At 31.7% G+C, this 15568-nt stretch overlaps 1 protein-coding gene across 3 annotated transcripts in view; it reads left to right on the forward strand.

Moving 5' to 3' along the window:
- The first annotated feature begins 359 nt into the window (after positions 1-359).
- The window catches only part of LOC113522695 (arrestin homolog), a 128779-nt gene continuing 113570 nt past the window's right edge, over positions 360-15568 (forward strand). For all 3 annotated transcript variants that reach the window (XM_031914037.2, XM_026908473.3, XM_031914038.2), the window contains exon 1: positions 360-658. The gene's annotated coding sequence lies outside the window, so the exon portion shown is untranslated. The remainder of the gene's footprint in view (positions 659-15568) is intronic.

Raw genomic sequence — 15568 nt, forward strand, 5'->3', positions numbered from 1 at the left:
ATATTGTACTACGTCAAATACTTGGTATATATCAAAATAGTAAGAAATGCTAACAAAATAACCTCGAGAATAGAACCTACGCCTTCATTTATACAAAGCAACGAATTTATCATTGAACCTTAGAGGTAGTCAAAATATCACTCTTGATATTTTGGTTTATCTTAATTGAATGTATGCACTAACATTGATAGCGGATTAACCTATGTCTATGACGTCATACTGCATTTTATTAAACCGCTGTACCAGAAGTCACTACTATGCTACGATATTATCCAAAACATTAACCATATTACGTTTTTACATACTTGTTGCATGAAGCACAAACTTTCAGCCTTCAGTTTCAGTTCAGTCGAGTACCGACACCCGCTTGGTGCGTTCGCCTGTTCGCGTGCTGATTGAACAAACATTTGGTCTGTGCCCGTAGCTCGCGCGTTAATAAAAAAAAAAAACACATTACGTTTTTTTTTATCTGTGATGACGATGGCGGGTTCATGCATATTTTAAAACTATATATTTTTTTGGATGTGTTAATTAAACATGATGAAATAGTATAAAGTGAAAATAAATTGTAAATATTTAATGTGAAACTTAATGTGTTAGTGTAACGTTAATTAAATTTTCCAAAGCTTTTCAATTTTGCGGCGATAACGAAACACAGGTGAGGAGGATGTTTTATTATTTTAAAATGTATAAGTATAGTTAAAACATAGATCTATTTTAATCTGAGATTTATTTTTTCTGAATTATATTTTCATGTCAAACCCTTTAAGGAAAAAGTCCAGCGATTTCTATCTCTTGATATCACAATTCTATTCATTAACATTTAAGAATTTAATTACCATTTATAATTAAATTATTATTGCAGTTTTATATTATTAAGACGTCAAAATTTATTCTGTTACAATATACATAAATTATGATTGTAACATAATGATTTATAATAAATTAATTTTATATTACTATTTTAATTTTATTTCTCCGCTTACAGAATTTTATTTCTAATTATTTGTAGTTAATTTAAATTGTGTTATTCTCTACACATGATATATGTAAATATATAAATTTGACTAAAATAGATATATTTTCGATTATATAGATGGAGCATTGAGCCTTAAAAACGGGTCAACTGTTTATTAGCTAATTGTCAAATTTATTGATTCGTTTTTTTAGTCAGTGTCCTTTATAATTACGCATAAAATATATATCGACGTATTATATAATAAATAAAATGAGTGTTTACGCATTAAAAAGATGCAAAAATCCTAAGACAAACTAAATATAGAAGTTATAAAGAAATCACTCTTAACTACTTATCACGCAAAATTGTATGAAAAAGCTAACCTGTTTTTCTTAAAGCATTTCTATGTAGACACTCTATCAATATAATCTAAGAGATAATTATAATTAATATATAAAGTAAATTATTGTAAAGAAATATTATTATTAAATTCAGTATATGCAGCAGCTCATTAAATTCATTTATTTAAGGTACATTTAAATACAACAAAGTTAATTTTACATAATACAATATGAATTATTGGTAGTGATTAAATGTCTATTTTCTTCCAAAACATTACCCTGCTTGTTTTTCCACTACATTTTAAATATATTATAAATTAATAATTGTGCCTTTTGTATTATAGACGTTTACATTTAAACATTTAAGGACTTATATCTCTATTTAAGAGTTTCCTAAAGATTTATAAAGACAATGTTTTAAATTGCATAGATAAACAATTCTGTAGGTAATTTTATAATTTGTTGTATCAGCCAATTATTTTCCACTGCTGAACATAGCCTTGCCCATGAAGTATAGTTTGCCAGTAGTTGATAGATAGATATATAGATAGATAATTTATTTGCATTACTTACAGCACACAAATAACAATAGACATAGAGTAAATGCACAGTAAAAAAAGGTAAAAAAAGATACATATACAAAAAATTTAATAAAATAAAAACAAAATGCATATAATTAGTAAAAATTTTTTCCCTTCATGCGTGTGCCACAGTAACACAAAATAGTTGCCATGCTTGGCAGGCGGGTTGGCAACCGCAGTTTGCCTTTTGGTAATGTTTTATGAGGGACACTGCTGCCCATCTTTCCACCATAAGCTCCCTTAATTGTTTATTCTATGCCGGGACCTACAGGGCTCAAAAACAAGATAAATTTATAATTACGTAAAATAAATTTACGTCTATTCAAATATTATACAAATAACAAAGATGGAAACAAAGAATAGAATATATCTAATAAAACATTTCCAAGAATGTTTGCATAAAATTTTCTGTGCAAGCTAGATATTATATTTATTAGATATATACTAAGTTTTCTTAGGATTTAACATTTTCATTAGTTATGCAACAGAAAGAAAATGTTTTTTCTTTTATTATCGTTTCTTTTCCGAAAAATATTTTTCTTTCCATATTGAATTATAAGACGACGTCTGAAACGGAATGAGAGGCACGTTGCCTTATATAAATGAGGTTACGGATTCAGCTTTTTATCGGCCAATTTAAGAAAAAATAAACTTTTTGAGGAAAGACTGCGGGTTTATTTTCCAGATGGTCGTTGTCTTATTTCTTATCGTAGTCTCTCTTAGTTGTTATCTTAGATTGAAAACCTAATTAGTGGGATTATACTGTATCAGCCCTTAATTGTACATTGCTAAACATATGCCCCGCCTGTAAGTGGGAATATACGGGTTGTTACCATGCTTGGTGGATGGGTTAGTAACCGCAGTTAGGCTCTGATAATGTTTGAAAAGGGATGCTGTTGTCCATCTTTCGATCGTTAAGTTACCTCTGTCTCTTACGATATACATGAGAAAGTAAGGGTCGCTCCATTCTGTGCCAGGACCACACGGTAAATTGTGTGTGGTTAAGTAGAAATTATTACTATTACAAAATACTGATATACATATGTACGAGTACCATGAGATTTCGTAGCCTATTTATGTAGGTATACTTAAAATTGCACGTTATAGCAACTGTGGTTAAGATTTGTTTTAGTAGATATATATTTGTATATTTTATTATATATGTAGTTTTATTAAAAGCTTATAATACCTCTCTCTATATTTTACTTAAGTTAAAAAATCAGCTCATAATAATAAATATCTGCGATGAAAGACGTTATCCTATCTTTTTGTAAGCACAAACAAACCAGAGGAAGTAATAACTTTTTTATTAAACTTAGCCAAGGTATATTAATATATACACCTCCTGCTAACGTGACAGTGTCTGTACATTAAAAACATTTAGACAGAATGTATTTCTTTTTTTTTATACCACTGAGGTGGCAAACAAGCATACGGCCTACCTGATGGTAAGTGGTTACCGTAGCCTATGAACATCTGCAATACCAGAGGTATTACGCGCGCGTTGCCTACCCAGAAGAAACCTCTTTACCCCCTTTTGAAGAACTCCATGCTGTAGTCTCTTGGGAAACAATTCCTCTGAGCACAATCCGTTGTACAAGCTGTAGAACACGCAGAACACGCAGCAGTAAGGCAAAATCTCTCCTAAGACTTAAGGGTTCGATACCGCTTGCAAGCCTGGGATCATCGACAATTCTCATAGCTCGTCGTTGCAACGAGTCGAAAGGTTGAAGCTGGTATTTAGGTGTTCCGACTCAAATCTATAAATAAATATCATCTCTACAAATGTTTCGTCAGAATTTACATTTTGCTCCGCATAAAAACTATATTGTATTGTATTGTAAAATCTTTATTGTACATAATTTATATTGGATACATTAAAAGATTTAATATACTATGGCGGATTTATCCTACAAAGAGATCTCTTACAGTAAATTTTTTAGTAACTGAAAGTAAACTGTAGAATGTACAAGGGTAAAATTCGTAATTAATAAAGCATGCGTCAGAACAAATAATATAAGTCTATGCACTAGTTATCTGTTGGTCGACCATTTTTCAGGACCTGTCAGATATCATACTTCTAGATGGAGTAATGAGTATTCAATACTCATTACTCCATCAAGAAGTATGATATCTGATAATTATACAAATGGTTTTCCTAATTTCCTAATGATTTCGTTGTCTCTTTTACCTTATAATGCTTCCCATGAATAAGGTTGCTAACATTTCTGTATTGAGATATTATATATGTAATATATTTCTGTACATATCTATCGCGTTTCTACCAAAATACGATATATTTTGCGACGTTTATTTTGGACGACGTGGGGTAATTATTATGGTGTATTGCACTAAATTATTGGATAATATCCATCCGGATTTCCTTGTTAGCTATGTATGTATACATGTTTTTATATATTTCTTACACAGATTGAATGCGAAATTAAGGAAGTCTTCAAACAGACCAGTGAGGTTGAATATTTTTTCCAAAGAAAACATAGGTCAATAACCGATAAAAAGTTCGAGTCTCCCATAACTAACGATAAATTTTTTTTTTCATATTTGACAGCTGAATCGTTGCTTGACGTCATTTCATCATAGAAGGTTTTTTAATATCACTGAGGTTGCAAACAAGCATACGGTCCACCTGATGGTAAGCGTTTACAGTAGCCTATGAACGCAAAAGGTTCAAAATGTTTCTCACATTTCAATTTATATTTATTTGGGAATTTCAATTTCACTACCACGAGTAATTTTGTTTCTCACCCTTCAAACCAAAACACGGCTGTGTTTAAGTTTGAAGGGTGGGATATGGCAATGAATTTACAGGGTACAGAGGAATAACACCTAAGTCCTCAGGAATGGCAACGCATGGGGAGTATCATGGGCGAAACAGTATATTCTGTTATGTCCAATGTACTGCTCATGTCTATAGGCGACGGTTACCACTTTCCATCAGGTAGGCCGGTAGCTTGTTTGCCTTTCTTATTTGTATTTTATTTATGCAACTGTTTTATGGATTTGTGTATTTTAGTTTACCTGTATTCGTTATGTAATTAACCTATTATTTCTGTCGTAATTCGATAAACATTTTTAAATAATATAGAAATGCAAATTCATACATATTAAATATTCTATAAATACACGGGTCAATCAACTATGGGTTTATATTTGTGTTTGACATTGTCAGAACCACTAACTGTATTAATTTGTTTGCAGTTTCCAAGTTGAAAGCCAACAAATAGTTCAATCCCAATTTATTTCAACCACTAAAGGTTACAAACAGTTATGTAAATTAATCTATTTATAGCTATTTATTTAGATACTGACTGAAACTTTTTGACTGCAATATGACGGCAAAATTACGATACAGAATACTGGACAATTCATAAAGAATATGAACAAAATCTCCATATCAACAAAATAAAGATGCACCATCGACTGGGGTCAAAAAAATTGGTCATTGGTAATTGGAAAAAAAAATGAAATGATAACCCCGTCTGCGCTATCGATATACAATGGCGAGGCATCAGGAATGAAAGATATCAGATTAGTTAGCCCATGATTAATTCACCAAGAATTAACCACGATGGTTTCTAGAGGGGACTGGATGTTTGTCGACCTGATAGAGTACACTGTTAGCAATTGGGGTCATCAATCCCCATCACAATACTTCTTTCCCTTCAGAAACACGCAATGGACAGAGATATATGTAGACGAATTTTTTTTTCAACGTTTCTCTTTAGTAAATAAATAATAAGTAAATCTCCAATAAAGATAGTATTTAACTTACGTTTTGAATAAAGGCAACTTAACATTTTTTGGTACTTAAACTTTCTAAAAGTCTATTTAAGTGATCAATTTGGTATAGATAGATGTTAAATTTAATCAAATAGCGAGATGAGTTTATTTAATTTGCCTAATTGTGATTTAATCGCCTTCTTCATAGAAAAGCAGTATTTAAAAAGTAATAAAGCTTTCTGAAAACTTTTCTCATTTTATTTACAATAGAATTCAGTGAAGGTTAATGTGGGGTAGCCTTCAAATATTATTTTACGTTTATTTTAACGCAAGACGGAGATGGTGAAAAAGGTTTATCAAATATAAACCTTTGTCTTTTTAATGTAGCCTCTTAAATGATTGAATTACATAACCAGAGATAAATAAGACAGACAAAATAGACATGTTTGTATGTTCATTATCATTCAACTCCTTAATGGGTTAATCCCTTGTTAAGAAATTTGGTATACATGTAGCATTTGAACGACATCAATTACTGATTATGCGGCCACACAGATGAAGTCGCAGGTAAAAACCAGTATATTTATAAATACATTAAGGCAGCCTCATTACAGAAAGTAGTCTTTCAAGGAAATCTTAAGGTAACGGATTTATTCGTCGAATATTTGAGCCGCTGCTCATTTCTCGTAAAAACAAACCGTTAAAATATTGTAAAAGTGGAGAAGTTACTCGAAGTTCTGAAGTGTATACTACTTAGACGTATTATTAAATTATGAAAATCATATTCCAATATTTATTATGTAATGAAATTTCGTAAGAGGCAAGTATAAATGCACGTATTGTTATTTGTCAATTGAGCGATCAATTGAGGAACCAGATGGAGACTTTGTACAAAAGTCGATTGCTTGGGTACCTCTGTCCCATTCGTGTTGCTAACGTAAAGCAGTTGTGTTTGCATAGCCGTGTTTCGGTTTGAAAGGTGGGATATGGCGTGAATTTATAGGGTACAGAGGAATAGCATCTGAGTACTCAGGAATGGCAACGCATGAGGGTTATCATGGGCGAAACAGTATACTCTGTTATTTCCATGGTACGGCTCATGTCTATAGGCGATGGTTACCACTTTACATCAGGTGGGCCGTCAGCTTGTTTGCAATTCTAAGTTGTATAAAAAAAAGGAACAAAAAGCGAAAAGTAGAGGACCATATTGATTGAAAGGCATTGATGGAGGCCCATGTTCAGCAGTGGATCGAAATAATCTGGTAACGAACTATTGATTGAGTTTAGAATCAGAAATGAAAAAAATACGAATGTTTTTAAGGGCCGAATCATTACGATAGCCCTATAGTTTTCATTATAGTAATGAGGCTACAGGTAGGAATACAAAATGCTTAACGATGTCTCAGGTGTCTACAGAGTAATTTGAGCTAATGTACCTGTTAATGTAAGGGTTCAGTTTGGTTGGAAATAGATTGATTGTACTACATGGGAATGCTGTCCTGATATCCTGATATAAAATTAATTTCAATATGGCTTAATCACTTTTTTTCGGGAAAGCAAGAAAAGTTTGAATTTAATTAATTTGTTATTTGTATAGAATTCAACATAAGTAACAAATTTAGTACATGACGAAAAATCATCTTATCTTCGTGTCGTATATGGCATATGTAACTAGGAAGAAAGAGAGAGACAGACATTGAGGGTTTTTTTATGGATGATAATAGAATGGTAGTCCCGCCTGCGCCGGGCTATTAACGGGGTAGCAATAACAGATGATAGGTGAGCATGAAAAGGTAAGTCAGTTAATCCATCGTTATGAATATACCTGAAATTCAGCACGATGGTTTCCAGGGGGGCCATGTGGAGGTCGACCTGACAAGCTATATTGATAGCAATAGCTCTGATAATACCCATTACTAGCAATCCTTTCTCACCCAAGATAGAAGGTAAGTTAGTAGGTTAAAGATAAAAACAACAGTGTATAATAAATTTTAACAAAGTTAATTTGTTAAATATAACTAATATAAAAGTAAAATCAGTCCAAAAATCTCGGAGATTCTGTGTACGTAGGTACATAAAAAAGGATAGGTACATAAAATATACAAATATAATCCCTGGTTTTGAAGTTGACTAAAAATAAAAGGGTTTCCACTTTTTATTACGGTATCTATTTAGGTGAGTCGCACAATTAAAATGAATGACCATTCTCAAAATAAATTATAAATAAGTACCTGCAATAAAATATCAACGTTGACGTAATATTGCCAAACAGATTAAGCTTATCCAACTCGAATCTTGAAAGGGCAATGTTACATTAACGACCCTGAAGTGAGACGCAAGAATTTATTAAGGAATTAAGGACTTCTCATAAATAATATCTTGATAATGACAGTTTTGAATTTGGCCATTTAAGGCTAATTAAGGTTTATCATATATTTCTTTGATTTATTTAATTCCTAATGTTTTTGAATAGTTTTCGTTTTGCTTGTCAAAGGTAAGAAACATCTCATAGTTCATCGTTGTTTGTGTATGTACGTATTTTTAAAGGGGTCAGAATTAAAACGTGCAGACACTTATTATAATTTTAATACTTTAACAGCCCAATAATTTAATACTTTTTCTACTACAAAAGAAGCGCGAAATTATTCATTACAAAACATCGATAATAATAATCAATAGCATTTCGATTGTCATCGAAATGACAGCTGTCAAAGCTGTCATTTATTCTACTATTAAAAATATGGACGTTTCGGCTTTGGCTTCTCATTCCATAATCACAAAGCCGTTTCAGGACACTAAGACAATCTTCAAACTATATACACATGACATAAACTGTCTTACAATAAAAGTCAATATTAATATAACTTTTATCTGTCTTTTATTTTAGAAATGAAATAAAACTTATATGAAAAAATACGTAATAAGTTTTATTATTTGATCAAGTATAAATTGCCGCAGGGCTACGATTTAAGTTAATAAGAAACTTTGCAATTTAAATATAGACTTATAAAAGCAACTTTCGTCATAAAGATGTAGAGAAAGAATTGTAATAAGAATTCATTTGTTTATTGTATTTGAATTTATAAGCAGAACATGAAAACAAAATAAGATTGATAGATTGAAACGCTTAAATAAATTTCTATTTTATTTATTTATTTATTCAATACAAGATAAAATATTATGTTATAATATCATTATAGATATTTGTTTAGATAGACAAATTCAGAATTGTTTGAAAAATGAAGCTTGAAAATAAAAATTACTAGATATTTAAATAAGTCTCTCGTAAATAAATGCAATAGTTAAAGTCAGCAATGCATCTGATTATCTTGTTTTGAAATATTATTATTAATTCTTGTATTTTTATTTAAGATATTATGATTAAGATAATTTCAACCGACTTCAAAGAGAAGGAGGTTCTCAATTTACTCGAATTTTTATTTTTATGTTTGTTACCTCATAACTCCGTCAGTTCTAAACTGATTTGAAAAATTCTTTTTTTATCTGAAAGGCTATACTTACAGATTAGTCCCATAGAGATTTTATTAAAGTCGTTTTAGTACTTTAGTTTTTAAATCAAAATAACTGGGTCTGTCATAATTGAAGCCGGTTTTTTGTGGAACACAGTCTTTAATTATAAAAATTTCCTGTTTTATTTCTGTTCAAAAGAAAAAAAGATGTTGAATGAATTACTGAACTATTCAATTATTTACACTGTAATAACTACAGGTAGCAAATGATTTTGTATCAAACATCATAGTTTACCCGCTACTGGTGTAGTGTACCCGATATTGAGCCATTATACGGGCATTAAGTACATTGTAATAGTATGTTATTACACAGTTCGAATTTAAGTTACATTCATGTCTTAATATTAAAATATTAATTAAAATTATAAAAACATTTCTCAAGACTGTGGCAGCTTTAGTAATTTGTCAAAATATTTGTTTTATTTTATAACATATTGATTGGTTATGTTTATATGAGTATAGGCATATATATGCTCGAAGAAATGAAACTAAATGGGTTTTAGTAAACTATGTATACAGAAAAGCAGTACAAAAGGTAATGTTGCCATTACCTTTATCAGTTATCAGATAGAAAAGAAAATATAAAAATATAAAAAAAAGGTTACCACTAAGAGCACCTCTGCCCCATTTATGTTTCTACCGTGAAGCAGTTGTGTTTGCATGGCTGTGTTTTGGTTTGGTTTGGCAGTAAATGTACAGAGTACAGAAAGATAACACCTGAGTCCTCAGAATTGGCAACGCATGGGTATCATGAGCGAAACAGTATACTCTGTTATGTCCATGGTACTGCTCAAGTTTATAGGCGACGGTTATCACTTTCCATCAGGTAGGCTATCAGCTTGTTTGCCATTCTAAGTGCATAAAAAAAGGTTAGCTGGTCAAATTGCAAGCAACAATATGTACCTACCTACAATAACATAATATTAATATAATACATTTATCTACGACTTAATTTTATTAAGGACTAAATCGTAATAAAACCATAATCTTTACCAGAATTAGTGCAATAACTAAAACCTATTAGTGGCTTATTTTGTTATCCTAAAATTGTATCTATTTGCTGTAGTGTAGCCCTGGTTTTCCTATGAATAAATAAATAAATAACTAAATAAACATTGCTTAATATTGAAAATAAATACTAGAAAAAGTACTAGGCATTAATTTTGTACAAGCTATTGTACAAAATTAATGCCTAGAAAATGTAACCTGATTTTTAAGATAATACGAACACATCTTTTCTACAGGATAAACGTAAGGTTACGAGCCCACTGAATTATCCCAAATAATTATAGTGTAATATGAGGGGATATACGATCTTAAAATAGGCCGCTAATAGGGATAATGATAATTATTTTCGATTTCGAATATGTCTTAACTTACTTTAAAGGTATAATGTCTCGTTTATTTTTTCGTAATTTAATTTATATTGTTTTTGCTTAATACAAATAATATGTATATTGATAGATAGAAAATGCACAGTATTATTTTGTTCTCTATCTATATTTGTTTCATATTACATGAAAACACGTGTCATCATCATATCCGCTATTACTTGTTTATCGCTGAACATAGACTGCCATAAGGAACGGTCCTGAGCATTTGAGGTCGTCACACCATTTAGTGAATATTTACCCGTACGGAATCGCCACTAAAGAAGCTTTTTTCCTCATCGGTTGTCGGTTCTTCGAGCTATGCGACCAGCGCACTGCCACTTCAGCTTACTATGCCATCGGGCTATGGCAGTTACTTTGGTTCTTTGGTTCTTTTGTTGATACACTCATTTCAGTTTCTGTCACGCAAGGAACTCCGAGCATAGTTATCTATAGCTACACAATAAAAACATATAATAAAAATTCAAATCTGATTCATTTAAATCTTCATACTTATATCAATATTACCACTAATTTTGTTACACGGACGTACACGTAATTTTTAATCTATGATCGTGCATATTTCATCTGAAATTTAGCTAATGAATCTGTAACGAACGGTTGTAATGAAAAAAAAAGCGCGGGAAACGTTTAAAAAAGCGGGAGTGTTTTTTGATCTTCTTTAAATTAATTTTATTTTTAATTATATAAGGATTAGTCTTATTTATATATTGTGTATTAGATTGTATATATAATTGTATATTTTGTAGTAATAGTGTTTGTTGCTGTAAATATTGGTAAGTAAATTACCTATATTAATTAGACATTATGGATCCACCTATAGACCCTGGGGGACAACCCCCCAGGTGTCTGCAAATATAACTATCCCATTTAATAATAGTTTTGATATATTGGGTGAATCTAGTATGGACACAGATGGTTCTAGCGTTGCAAGTTCTAAACGTAAGCGAGTACGTGGCGAACGTCGCATTTGCAAACATTGCAATAAAAAACGAAGGAGGCACACCAAAGGTCTCGAATCTAAAATTAAAGATAGTGATTGTCAATGTATTGAGGATGAGAATCAAACTCTAGTATCAATACCAGTTGTAAATAATACCGAGTCTGTTAAACCTGCTTCTCCACCCAGTACTTTAAGCAGAACTTTGTACAATGCCGAGGATGTAGCTCCTTATGTCGTTCATGTACAAAAAAATGAAACACATCCTAATGATAACACTACATTACATCCTATTGCATTTGGTCGCTTTTTACACACTAATAAGATAAATAATATAGTGAATGGTAGCCTCAAAAGAATAGGAAGAAACCGTTTATCGCTTTCTTTCTCAAATTTTGAAAATGCAAATGCATTTTTAAATAATAGTCACTTAGAAACACATAATTTTAAGGCATTTATACCTTCTTTCCATGTAACCCGTATGGTAATTGTGAGGGTTATTCCTAAAGATTGGACAGAAGAGGAAGTAATCCAAAATATATCAGTACCTATAGGTTGTGGGAGAATTCTAAAAACCAGAAGAATTAAGAAAAAGACCATTAATGAAGGACAACCAAGTTTTATTAATACTGAAACCATTGTTATTACTTTTGATGGACAAATATTACCAAAAAGAGTATTTATGTTTTACACATCATTAACTGTAGATTTGTACATTTACCCCACTATCCAATGCTATAACTGCTGTAGGTTCGGACATGTCAAGATGCAGTGTCGTTCAAATCCTCGGTGTTATAAATGCAGGCAAAATCATACAGGTGATAAATGTGAAGTAGATGAGGAAAATGTTTCTTGTATCTTGTGTAATGGTTCTCATTCAGCAATTAGTAAGAAATGTCCTGAATATGCACGTCAGAAAGCCATTAAAGAAACAATGGCCCACAGTTGTGTTTCTTATGCTGAAGCATCAAAATTTCATCCTCCCACTTCTAAACTATATTCAGATGTATTAACATCATCATCTCCGTCCAATAAATCTCATTTTCAATCTTCTTTCCTCAAAGAGAAATCATCATTACCACATATTCAATCATCACATAAAAAAACAGTTACACTTAAACCACGCTCTCCTCAAAAAGCACAACAAGGATATGATCGTTCTGCCCATGAAGCCATAGTTAAGGAATATAATATTCCTGCTCCCTCTAATGGTTGTGCATTATCATCAAATAATATTGACAATAATCAATCCATCTTTGATATTATTCTCATGCTTATTAAAGTGTTATCGCAATCGAAAATGATACAAACAACTTTACCACCGTCCAACGATGCCATTTACAATGTATTTTCTCAATTATTAACTTCTCACAATGGATTACAAAGTCCTAATAATTCAGTGGAACTGTCGTAGCATAACAAACAAGAAATCAGACTTATTTTATTTGATTAATAAATATAATCCTTTTATAATAGCTCTCCAAGAGACTTGGTTAAAGCCAGGATATCCTTTTAGGATTTCAGGCTTTACAAGTCTCCGTGATGATAGAGCTGACGGATATGGCGGTGTTGCCATATTGGTCAAAAACTCCCTTCCTTTTTCTTCTTTTTCGCTTCCTGTATATAGCGGCATTAATGCAGCTGCTATAATTATAAATGGTATCTGTTTTGTTACTTTATATATTCCTGATCCTACATGCCAAATATATTCACAACTAGAAAAATTATTTTCAATTTTACCTAAACCTTTTCTCGTAATGGGCGATTTTAATGCTCAACACCAATCGTGGGGCAGTTCTACTTCTAATTTTTATGGTGGAAAACTCCTGACGATAATTGACACTTACAACTTATGTATTATTAACTCAGATGTACCAACACGTAGAACTGCACCGAATGAAGGGTTTAGTGCTCCTGACATTTCAATATGTTCTTCTGATTTAGCTTCTTCACTGTCGTGGTATCCTCATTCCTCTACTTTCGGAAGCGATCACTTTCCCCTCATTCTTTCTTTTCCAATTTCCATTCCCTCAAGTCGAAAGAGTGGTCCTCGGCTTAAATATAATTTATCAAATGTAGACTGGAATATTTACAAACAATATTTAGATAATAAAATATCGGAGTTACCTATTGTTTACCATGGAAATGAACATCAATGTTGTAATGACTTGATGATAAATATGAAGGAGGTTGCTGATTTATTATTTCCTGTTAAAAATAGTGCTTCAGGGAAAATTCCCTCGCCACCTTGGTGGGACAAAGATTGTACGGAAGCAATTAAAAATCGTAAAGAGGCTGAAAAAAATTATAATAATTACATGACACCAGAAAATTTTGAAATTTACACCGCAGTTTCACGTTCTACTCGAAAACTACTGAAAAAAAAGAAATTAGAAGGCTGGAGAAGATTTTGTTCTTCTATCTGTCCAGAAGTTAATTCATCAGTCGTTTGGAATAATATTAAAAGATTCAGATCTGCCTTTAGTGATCATACATCACGTTCTGCACTCGATTTAACTTTAGCGAATAAATTTTTAGATCGTCTTGCTCCTAGTTATGTGCCGGAATGCCTTTACAATATTTCTCTATCCGTCTCTGACGAATTATTCGAACTTGACTCTCCTTTTACTCTAGTAGAACTTAAAGGTGTTCTAGCTTCTATTAAAGACTCTGCACCGGGAGAAGACGGTATACCGTATTCCTTTTTAAAAATGCTAGCGATGCGACATTAATTTACTTTTTAAATATAATTAATTCCATAATTATTTCGGGAAATATACCTACTTCATGGAAGTCTCAGATTATTATACCATTTCTAAAGCCTCATAAACCACCTTCTGAACCATCTTCATACCGTCCTGTTGCACTTTCCTCTGTCTTACTAAAGCTAGCTGAACATTTAGTGAAAAACCGTCTAGAATGGTTTTTAGAAAGTAATAACTTACTATCCCCGAACCAGTTTGGTTTTAGGAAAGGTAAGAGCACCTTAGATAATGTGAGCATTCTTATTTCAGATATTCATATAGCTTTCTCACAAAATTTGTCAATCCTCTCAGCCTTTTTAGATATAAATTCTGCCTATGATAATGTAATAATTTCTATTTTAAAAACTAAATTACAAGCTCTAAATGTACCGGTAATGCTTTCTAATTTCATTATTAATATTTTATCAGAAAGAACAATATATATGAATTTAGATGAAGATACCAAATTATCTAGAACAGTATGGAAAGGCCTTCCACAAGGATCTGTTCTCAGTCCAATCTTATTTAACATATACACATACGATCTAGAATTATTCCTTGATAAATCCGTCAAAATTTTACAATATGCTGATGATCTTTTATTATATTTTATTGCGAAGTCCATAGAATCTGCTTCTGCCAAATTATCTGATTCATTAGATTTGTTAAAAACGTGGTTAGATGCAAATGGTCTTAATCTTTCTGTAACCAAGAGTAGTGTAGTTTTGTTTTCAAGAATGAGATCACCGCAACAAATTAAGGTGCTTTATGATAACTCATACATTCCTATAAAGACTGAAATTAAATTTTTAGGTATCGTGCTAGATAATAAATTAACAGGTCTGTCCCACTGTAATTATATTTCTACGAAATGTGAGCGTAACCTCAACATTCTTAGGTGCCTTGCTGGAGTTTGGTGGGGAGCACATCCCGTTTCACTAAAACTTGCTTATAATGGTCTTATAAGGAGTGTCATTGATTATGGAACTTTTTTGTTAGCTCCAGGAAGTTCATTTGCTTTTAAGAAATTGGATTTAATTCAATCAAAGGCCTTGAGGATTATCTCTGGAGCAATGAAATCAAGTCCAATCAATGCTTTACAGCTCGAAGTCGGTGATCCACCTTTGGTTTTAAGAAGACAATATCTATCTGATCGCTTCTTTTTTCGTTGTTTACAATTATCTGATCATCCGCTTATTCAAAAGTTATCTCAACTACATATCTTTATTTCGTCTTCATCTTATTGGAAACATAAAAAACCTCCATGTTTAATACAAAGTTATGAAAAATATAAATCCATAGAATCTCCCACTTTTACATCGTCCTGTTTTCCCATTTATAA

Source organism: Galleria mellonella, unplaced genomic scaffold (genome assembly GCF_026898425.1).
Source record: "Galleria mellonella isolate WM207_F2 unplaced genomic scaffold, CSIRO_AGI_GalMel_v1 utg515, whole genome shotgun sequence".
In the NCBI taxonomy this organism is placed as follows: Eukaryota; Metazoa; Arthropoda; class Insecta; order Lepidoptera; family Pyralidae; genus Galleria; species Galleria mellonella.